Genomic DNA, 11,179 nt, shown 5'->3' with positions numbered 1-11,179 from the left:
ACAGCACAGCACAGCAAAACACAGCACAGCAAAACACAGCACAGCACAGCAAAACACAGCACAGCACAACACAGCACAGCAAAACACAGCACAGCACAACACAGCACAACACAGCACAGCAAAACAGCACAGCACAACACAGCACAGCAAAACACAACACAACACAGCACAGCAAAGCACAGCACAGGACAGCACAGCACAGCAAAACACAGCAAAACACAGCAAAGCACAGCAAAACACAACACAGCACAACACAGCACAGCACAGCACAGCACAGCAAAACACAGCACAGCAAAACACAGCACATCAAAACACAGCACAGCACAACACAGCACAGCAAAACACAACACAGCACAGCACAGCACAGCAAAACACAGCAAAACACAACACAGCACAGGACAGCACAGCACAGCACAGCAAAACACAGCAAAACACAGCACAGCACAGCAAAACACAGCACAGCACAGCAAAACACAGCACAGCACAACACAGCACAGCACAACACAGCACAGCACAACACAACACAGCACAGCACAGCAAAACACAGCACAGCACAGCGCAGCAAAACACAGCACAACACAGCAAAACACAGCAAAACACAGCACAGCACAGCAAAACACAGCACAGCAAAACACAGCACAGCAAAACACAGCACAGCAAAACACAGCACAGCACAACAAAACACAGCACAACACAGCACAGCACAGCAAAGCACAGCACAGCAAAACACAGCACAGCAAAACACAGCACAGCAAAACACAGCACAGCAAAACACAGCACAGCACAACAAAACACAGCACAGCACAACACAACACAGCACAGCAAAACACAGCACAGCAAAACACAGCACAGCACAGCAAAACACAGCACAGCAAACCACAGCACAGCACAGCAAAACACAGCACAGCAAAACACAGCACAGCACAGCAAAACACAGCACAACAAAACACAGCACAGCAAAACACAGCACAGCACAGCAAAACACAGCACAGCAAAACACAGCACAGCAAAACACAGCACAGCAAAACACAGCACAGCAAAACACAGCACAGCACAGCAAAACACAGCACAGCAAAACACAGCACAGCAAAACACAGCACAGCACAGCCAAACACAGCACAGCAAAACACAGCACAGCACAGCAAAACACAGCACAGCAAAACACAGCACAGCACAGCACAACCAAGCACAGCACAGCCAAGCACAGCACAACCAAGCACAGCACAACCAAGCACAGCACAACCAAGCACAGCATAACCAAGCACAGCATAACCAAGCACAGCATAACCAAGCACAGCATAACCAAGCACAGCATAACCAAGCACAGCATAACCAAGCACGGCATAACCAAGCACAACAAAACATAGCATAACAAAAAATTGCATAACAAAAAATAGCATAACAAAACACAACAAAACATAGCATAGCATAACAAAACATAGCATAGCATAACAAAACACAACATAGCATAGCATAACAAAACACAACATAGCATAGCATAACAAAACACAACATAGCATAGCATAACAAAACACAACATAGCATAGCATAACAAAACACAACATAGCATAGGATAGCAAAACTAAACAGAGCATAGCATAACAAAACAAAGCATAGGATAGCAAAACAAAACATAGCCTAACAAAACATGGCATAACAAAACATGGCATAACAAAACATGGCATAACAAAACATGGCATAACAAAACATGGCATAACAAAACATGGCATAACAAAACATAGTATAGCAAAACATATAATAGCATAGCAAAACATAGCATATCAAACACAACAAAACATAGCATAGCAAAACAAAGCATAGCATAGCAAAACATAGCATAGCATAACAAAGCATAACAAAGCATAGCATAGCATAACAAAACATAGTATCGCATAACAAAACATAGCATAACAAAACATAGCATAACAAAACATAGCATAGCATAGCATAACAAAACACAACATAGCATAGGATAGCAAAACTAAACAGAGCATAGCATAACAAAACAAAGCATAGGATAGCAAAAAAAACATAGCCTAACAAAACATGGCATAACAAAACATGGCATAACAAAATATAGCATAGCAAAACATATAATAGCATAGCAAAACATAGCATATCAAACACAACAAAACATAGCATAGCAAAACAAAGCATAGCATAGCATAACAAAGCATAACAAAGCATAGCATAACAAAACATAGCATAACAAAACATAGAATAACAAAACATAGCATAACAAAACATAGCATAGCAAAACAAAGCATAGCATAGCAAAACACAACACAACACAACATAGCATAGCATAACAAAGCATAGCATAACAAACACAACAAAGCATTGCATAGCATAACAAAACAAAGCATAGGATAGCAAAAAAACATAGCATAGCATAACAAAACAAAGCATAGAATAGCAAAACAATACATTGCATAGCATAACAAAACATAGCATAACATAACAAAACATAGCATAGCATAACAAAACAAAACATATCATAGCCTAGCAAAACATAACATACCAAACACAACAAAACATAGCATAACATAACATAGAAAAACAAAGCATAACACACACAACCACACACACACAACCACACACACACACAACCACGCACACATAACCACAACCACACACACAACCACAACCACACACAACCACACACACAACTATCTATCTATCTATCGCCCTCACTCTATCTGTCTATCGATCTATCGCCCTCACTCTATCTGTCTATCTATCGCCCTCACTCTATGTATCGGCCTCAGTCTATCTATCTGATCGCCCTCACTCTATCTGTCTATCTATCGCCCTCACTCTATCTATCTATCGGCCTCACTCTATCTAATCGCCCTCACTCTATCTATCGCCCTCACTCTATCTATCTATCGCCTTCACTCTATCTTATCGCCCTCACTCTATCGCCCTCACTCTATCTATCGCCCTCACTCTATCTATCGCCCTCACTCTATCTATCGCCCTCACTCTATCTATCGCCCTCACTCTATCTATCTATCGCCCTAACTCTATCTATCTATCTATCGCCCTCACTCTATCTATCTAATCGCCCTCACTCTATCTATCTATCAATCTATCTATCTATCTATCACTCCATCTATCTATCTATCGCCCTCACGCTATCTATCGCCCTCACTCTATCTATCTATCGCCCTCACTCTATCTATATTTCTATCGATCTATCGCCCTCATTCTATCTATCTATTTAGATACTGATCGCCATCACTCTATCTATCTGTCTAGCTATCTATCGCCCTCACTCCTATCTATCTATCTATCTATCTATCTATCTATCTATCTATCTATCTATCTATCTATCTATCTATCTATCTATCTATCTCGCTCACTCAATCTCTCTATCGCCCTCTATCTATCGCCCTCCCTCTATCTATCTATCGCCCTCACTCTATCTATCTATCCCACTCACTCTATCTATCGCATCACCACAGCATCACTCAGCACCACCACAGCATCACTAAGGGGCACAACAACATCACTATGCGCTACCACAGGATCATTGAATGCCACAGCATCACTAGTCGCCACCACAACATCTCTCAGCCCCACCACAGCATCAATCTGTGCAACCATTTACCAACAACTGGGTCAAATATGATCTCTCAATGTTTCAAGCTTTATTACAAATGTCACAAAAAGAGGTTAGTATTTCACTTCTGTTCTTGGATTTTCGTCACAATAAAATACACTGAACATATTCTTCACAAAAGTTATTTACAAAAGTTTAAGCTATTGCCATTATAAATTACAATAACTTTTATTTAAGTATTAATTATTAAAAAAATTAAAAGCCATTGTTATTTGTACTATCAATACATCTAAGTCACGTGAATACAACACATATTGCATTACAAATGCTATAGGTGTCACAAGTTATAACTATTGGCATTGTAAATGACAAAGCTATTATTTTTGCTATTTTCAAAACCAACACATATATAAAAAATGTGTCATTTACAATACCAATAGCTCAAACTTTCCTAATGCGAGACCTTATGCATTGCAAATGCTTGTTTTAAAGTATCTACAGATCTCGACTCTCTTACTGAGTAGGGATACTAACATCACAACTCCGCTGGACCCAGCCTGGTATTACATAAATGATTTTTGGTAAACATCTGTTTAATATTTCGTAAAACTATAGTTGTCTTGTCCAGTCTTTTTCTAATGATTTGGGAATATGGGCTGACACGTGGACTCCTGGCCTAGGTGAGGAGGTCACGGAACAAGAACTAATTTGTGTCCTAGGGCAATTCTATAAGGTTATTAATCCTACCAGACTAAGAGGACAGATTTATCGGACACTGTTCGAGTCCTACATTACGTTAAACAGAGAGAGAATAAGGGTTTTTTGTTGGGAACAGACTCCCAGTCCCCTAGGGTTAATATATCAAAAACAAAAAGAGGGAGCGTCCCAGGACACAGCGTCCTAGTGGTTTGGAGAAATGGAGAGCAATAGAATAGAAAAAAATTCTTTCTTTATTTAAGAAACCCCTCACTCACCAACCTAGTTGGTGACATGCTTCATCATCGGGGTCCACCCAAGTAGCCGAATACCACTTGGGTGTGCTTCGACGCCTGAACTACAGCGGAGCTGGTTTTCTGAACAATGTGAAAAAGTGGTGTAGGTGAGTGGATTAAAAATGTATTTGTTGTACTCCTTAAAATTTTTTATTTGGAGCAACAAGACAAGATTAAAAACCAAGTGAGATACTAAAATGGCGTTGATGACCAAAAAGTATCAGTGTTCAAGTGAAAGAGTTGTCGGTCAACATGTTTCAACCTTCAAGTGATATTACAAGGTTTTCGTCAGGACCAAATGTTTGAACTGGGAGGTCTACGCATGCTAAGGCGCACCCGTCCCTGGTTCAGCAATTTGCCAGACCGTGTACTTACGGTTAGGCCATCTTACAGCCTTCTGTGTAGTGGAAAAAAAGTTATTTCCGGAAAGACCTCTGACACTGCTCGAAGGCAGGTCGCTCCCGATGCTGCTGCATTGTTTTTGCCTAATCTTGTATTTTTCCCCTGTGCCTAACTTGCTTTCTTGTCCAGACTTGTTTTCATTCCTACGTGCCTGTACTTGCTTTCTTGCCCAGACCTGTTTTTTTTCCTCTGTGCCTGTACTTCTTTTCTTGCTTAAACTTGTTTTTCCTTCCTGTGCCCAGTTCTCCCGCGGGCCCTGCCCATTTTTTCCTGCCGCTGCGTCCCTGCGGCCCCACACCCCTGCAATCCCATTCGCCGCCCGCTCCCGCCTCCCAGCTGCTCCTCCCTCCCACATCCCACATTGTCCTAAGACAAGCCCGTCTGTGCCCGTCCGCGCCTGGACCGCACCCAGCGCCAGGACCCCTGGAGCCTGCGAATGCCATGACGCCCGACACCGCTACGATGCCAGAACCCTCTACACACTCCACACCGGACGATCACACACCTGCTTCCTGGCCGCCCCGAAGCGCACCCACTGAGCTTTCACCTGCCAGAACTGCAGCTTCACAGGCATCCGCCCCACCATGCTGCCGACCAGGAAAGAACCCAACCACCTCAGATGCATCCTTCTCAACACCCGCTCCGCCTGCAAACACGCTGTTGAGCTCTGGGACCTACTCAACTCAACCTCCCCAGACGTCGCCTTCCTGACGGAGCCCTGGCTGAACTCCGCCTCGGCACCCGACATAGCCATAGCCGTCCCGGTAGGCTACAAGATCACCCGAAGGGACCGCACCAACGGAGCAGAAGGAGGAGGAATCGCCATCGTCCACATGAACACTCTGAGTCTCGACCAACACCGACGACACCCTCAGCACTGCCGAGCACCTGCACTTCCAGATCCACACCGACCCCAACACCACCCTCAGAGGAACCCTCATCTACAGACCCCCCGGACCCTGACCACAGTTCAGCGACTCCATCGCCGACTTCGTCAGCACACACGCCCTTGCCTCCACGGACTACATCACCCACCCACTCTGCCGGTAACACGCTTGACCCCATCTTCCCCGCAAGTCCCCACGTCTTCTTCAACCACACCACCGAACTCCACTGGACCGACCATCGCTGCATTCACTTCACCTTCAAGAAACCCACCACGCACCACCGCACCCAACAGATGCCTCGCCGCTGCTGGAGCAAAGTCACCGAATACCAGCTAACCACCACCCTCGCTCAGAGCCCACCCGCCGACCTCGCTGCCTGCAACCTCAGACAGTGGATCAACGACTGCGCCAACACCCTCGCCCCGATCAAGAAACCCTCCAACAGTCACACCAACAAGAAAGCCAGCTGGTTCACTAAAGACCTCCGGGCCTCCAAGCAAACCTGCCGACAGCTGGAGAAGATCTGGCTCAGTGTACGAACACCGGACAGCCACGCAGCCCACAAGAACGCCACCCGCAGTCACCATCACCTCATCAAATCCACCAAAAGGGTCTCCTTCAAAGACCGCCTAGACAACAACGCGCACAACAGCAAAGAGCTCTTCAACATTGTGAAGGAACTCTCCAACCCCAGCTCCAACACCAACGACGTCCCACCCTCGCAAGACCTGTGCGACTCGCTGGCCACCTTCTTCCACCGCAAGATCGCAGACATCCACGACATCTTCAATGCTACGACCACCCCGACAACCACTGAGACCTCGCCCCCACGACCACCATCCGCACCAACCGCCTGCTCTCCTGGACCGACATCAACGACGACGACACCATCAAGATCATGAACACCATCCACTCTGGATCTCCGTCAGACCCATGCCTACACCACATCTTCAACAAAGCCAGCACAGCCATCGCACCCCATCTCCGGAAAGTCATCAACACCTCCTTCGGGACAGCAACCTTCCCGGAGAGCTGGAAGCACGCCGAGATCAACGCCTTACTCAAGAAACCCAAGACGGACCCCAAAGACCTCAAGAATGTCCGGCCCATCTCCCTGCTTCCGTTCCCGGCAAAGGAAATCGAGAAGACCGTCAACGAACAACTGACCCGATACCTCGAGGAGAACAACATCCTGGACCCTTCCCAGTCCGGGTTCCGCAGCAACCACAGCACAGAGACTGCCCTAATCGCCACCACCGATGACATCAAGTCCCTGCTGGACCACGGAGAAACGGTGGCCCTCATCCTCCTGGACCTGTCAGCCCCCTTCGACACGGTCTGCCACCACACACTACAAACACGCCTCCACAACACCGGGATCCAAGAAAAGGCCCTGGACTGGACCACCTCCTTCCTCTCTAGCAGAACACAGAGCGTCCGCCTTCCTCCCTTCCGTTCCGAAGCCATGGAGATCATCTGCGGCATACCCCAGGGCTCATCCCTCAGCCCAACTGTGTTTAACATCTACATGGCACCGTTCGCATACGTCGCCAGTCGGCACGACCTCAACATCATCTCCTATGCCGATGACACGCAGCTGATCCTCTCCCTCACCAAGGACCCCCACAGTGCCAAATCCAACCTTCACGAAGGAATGAAGGCCATCGCTGAATGGATGAGGAACAGCCGACTGAAGCTGAACTCGGATAAGACTGAGGTCCTCATCCTTGGATCCATCCCTTCAGCCTAGGACGACTCCTGGTGGCCGACCGCACTGGGAACCGCTCCAACACCCACCTACCACGTACGCAACCTAGAGGTCATCCTTGACTCCACCCTCTCCATGACTAAACGGGTCAACGCCGTCTCCTCCTCCTGCTTCAACACCCTCTGCATGCTCTGCAGGATCTACAAGTGGATCCCCACTGAAACGAGAAGAACGGTCACCCAGGCCCTCGTCAGCAGCAGGTTGGACTACGGAAACACCCTCTATGCAGGAGCCTCGGCCAAACTCCTGAGACGGCTCCAACGCATCCAGAACGCCTCTGCACACCTGATCCTCGACATACCTCGCCGCAGCCACAACACACCCCACCTGAGAGACCTGCACTGGCACCCGGTCAACAAGAGGATGACCTTCAAGCTCCTCACCCACGCACACAAGTCACTCCACAACACCGGACCAACGTACCTCAACAAACGACTCAGCTTCTACATCACCAGCCGGCAGTTCTGCTCCGCCGCCCTCGCCACAGTCCCCCGCTCCCGAAGAGGACCTCCTGCAGCAGATCGTTCTCCCACCTCGCCGCCAAGACCTGAACACCCTCCTGTAAAGGATACACGATGATTCTGCAGGAGCGTCAGGAATCCGAAGTATAATCCACAGCCTTCCCCTGTAGCCTTCCGACTCTATCAAGCACTAGAGCACAGGAGGCAAAACAGGGGAAAACAGGGGGACAAAACAAGGAAAGGTTGGGGGTAACAAGTGGGTGTTGAGGGTCTTCAGACTGGTCGTCTCAACCTTCTTGTGGGCTTGGCAATCAAGAGAGACTGTAATGCAAAATGTTATATTCTTACATCTGAAGAGGACAATCACATTCCCAATTATACAACATAACCTTTCATACCTAGCTACTTGTATGTTGATGTTCCTGAATGGATATGAAAGAACCTCTGGAAAGGGATATAACTGGAGTCTGATCTTCTGTCTTAACTGCCACGAAGCACACCCCAAAGGATTATTTGAACATAAGAATTCGGTTGTCAATATCCTGGATAGTGGAAACAACATCGTGTTTCTGGAACATGTAGCTGTAGCCCATTCCTCTCTGGTCCACGCAAGATATCAAGTCCAATGAGGTGAAGTAATCACCAGAGCTGAATAACCCCCAAGAGTAATTGGTGTGAGAAGGGATAAAGAAAAGCCCTAACTAACTAAGGGCAGCACACCTGTAACAACCCGGCCGCCAGCGGAGCAGAACCCGGCTGGCAGCGGAGCAACCTGGTGTGGTAGAAAAAAGGAAGGGTGAAGGTGTGCCCGGCCCGTCAGCGGAGCAAAACCCGGCTGACAAGCGGAGCGGGAAACGAGGCCAACAACAGAGGGAGGATGCCCGGCTCGTCAGCGGAGCCCAAGCCCGGCTGACAAGCGGAGCAGCAAGGAGGCAAAGGTAGGGAGAGGGAATCCCGCCGGATGGCGGAGTCAAACCCGGCCGCCGGGCGGGACACCAGAACACTGCACAGCAGCTAAATAGGGAAATGACACGGAACGTGTCAAAGTGCACAAGCGCGGTGGAGAGGCGCTTTGTAAACAAGAGAGACGGCCCGCAAAGGTTCTCAAACGAACCAACAGAGCCGAAGACACTCTCACTGCGGAAGAACGCCAGGACGGAGAAAAACCGGAAGTCAGGCACAGGAAGTCAGGCACAGAAACGAACCCAACGGAGCTAGACGCTAGAACGTGAAGCGTCGCTCCCTGGGTCAAGAATACCTTTATAGTGCACAATTAAAGGGCTAGCGCACTGGGAGGGGGCTTGAGGCATGACACCTCCCCATCCACCTACGGCAGACCCAAGACCTGCTGACCTTCAGAAAACTCCTCAAAGACCTGGCTTTTCGAGCAGTAGCAGCATTCCCCACCCCAGCGCCTTGAGACCCTCACGGGTGAGTAGTGCGCTTTACAAATTATATGATTGATTGATTGATTGAAAGAGACAGAGCAAAACATATGTACACAGTTATTTGCATTTCTACTGGGAGTATGTTACCCCATACTCCTTATCTTAACTCTCCATTATTCAAGAGTGAGTGTTCTTGAAATCCGCAAAACATGCATGTCATATTTGTTGTGACATAGTTATCATTCACTATCTCCATGATGCGTCTTGTATAAGAGTCTTGTGTATACTCCTATCATCCATAACATACCCACAATCATTCATGTTTATCAGTGGGTGTCATGCGGCTCCCTAAGTTTAGGGGCGTATTGCATTGTGACTGAATAAGTCTTTTAGTCATGCATCACCTGTGTAGCTACGCTTCAGCTACTAATGCCAATGAATAAAAAGCGACAGACACTTGGAGGAACCAAGGTTTAGAAATGGAATAAAATGAACTCACAGGAAGCTAATTGTAGTTTCGCCCATGGAAACTGGGGGGGAGGGGGCTGGTTATAGGTGCATTCTGTGGGTTTTAAAATTGCGAGAATCAAAGGTACATTCTCTTTAAAATAAGATCAATAGATGGCTTGGGCTCTGGTCGGGACTCGCCGCGTTCCTCCACCGCCTCGTCTGGACGCTGGACCGCAACCTCCGTCTCCTCCGTGGGCCTGAGGGATACTTGAAGCAGAAATATCTGCACGTGCACGGTATGGTTCCGTCACGGCTGCAGAGGATCAGGGGGCCTGCGTGGCTTCTCCGGCGCGTGGGGAAAGGGCAAGTCCCTATTCGGGCGCCATTATGTGGTAAATAAATAAATTATTACCGGATCTATTTTTGACTATAATCAATAAACAGGTAGCTCAATAAATAAGAGTCAAGATACGAGGTAGCTGAAGTTGACAGGCTTTAATCAAGCATAAAGGACAGGAACAGGACAGCCTGTACGGGAATAGGATGGCAGGGCCCGGCAGCTGTCGGGCAGGATCAGACGAGCTCTCACCGAATGCCGTTATGATCCAGTCCCAGGCGATGATAATATGGCTATATATTCATTGCGCGTAAGACGGGTGACCGAGTATTTGGACACCCTACCGAATATGAAAGAAGATCTAGACAGAATATATCGTTTCATCCGTACAGGAGACGATCCAGAAAGTATTGGCGAAATCATGTCTCTAAGGAAAGCTGAGACTCAGCTCATGCTATTAAAATTTCTAATCAATTGCTTAATAAGGGAACAAGATTGTCCGACTAAAGATCCGATCGAAATGAGAATCCTGACAAAGTGGAGTGATCATATAGCCGAGGGAAGACACAAGACACTCAGTAGTATAGAGAGTATGTACAAGAAAATTCGTAAGGAAATAATAAGGTTACACGAGAAACGCATAGCAGCACAAGTAAGCGAGAAAGAAGACAACACTGATACTGAAGAGGTAGAAGACGAGAATACCGCCAGAATAGGGTATGTAGGTAAATCTGGATTTCCAGACCGACATTCACGCCTAGAACACAAGAAAGTTTTTCACCTTCCAGCACTAGAACAAGAGAATCTAGAACAAGTATTTCAAGCTACCGATCACATTCTGAAATCACGTATCGGTTATAGTGAACTTAGTACCATGCATGAACAAGAACTAGCCCGATCAGCAGTCCGATGGATTACTGATTCTACCA

Source organism: Lissotriton helveticus, chromosome 6, assembly GCF_964261635.1.
Source record: "Lissotriton helveticus chromosome 6, aLisHel1.1, whole genome shotgun sequence".
In the NCBI taxonomy this organism is placed as follows: Eukaryota; Metazoa; Chordata; class Amphibia; order Caudata; family Salamandridae; genus Lissotriton; species Lissotriton helveticus.
The sequence above is the reverse complement of the archived record's forward strand: the minus strand, read 5'-3'. Positions refer to the sequence as shown.